Genomic DNA, 303 nt, shown 5'->3' with positions numbered 1-303 from the left:
AGGAGGGATCATCTGGATCCCATCAGCAGCCAGGGGATCCGATCCCAACCCCACACCACGAGGAGATGAGCTCCTTGATGACAGACTGAGCCTCCCCTCCTGCATTTCCACGGCTCTGTGCACATCTCGGGTTTTAACGAGGATCTCTCGCTGCTCGTGACCCAGGAGAAGGCATTAATCACAGCCCTGCTGCTTGATTAAAGCATTAATAATATATTTTACAGCAGCAGGGMTGGGTTTTAAAGGCAGGCTGAGTCTTTGGGAGGAGAGATGTTTTCTTTCATTAAATGTCAGAGGAGAAAA

This window comes from Malurus melanocephalus, unplaced genomic scaffold, assembly GCF_030028575.1.
Source record: "Malurus melanocephalus ecotype Western Australia unplaced genomic scaffold, MMel_1.1 scaffold_543, whole genome shotgun sequence".
In the NCBI taxonomy this organism is placed as follows: Eukaryota; Metazoa; Chordata; class Aves; order Passeriformes; family Maluridae; genus Malurus; species Malurus melanocephalus.
Note: the sequence above shows the minus strand (reverse complement) of the source record.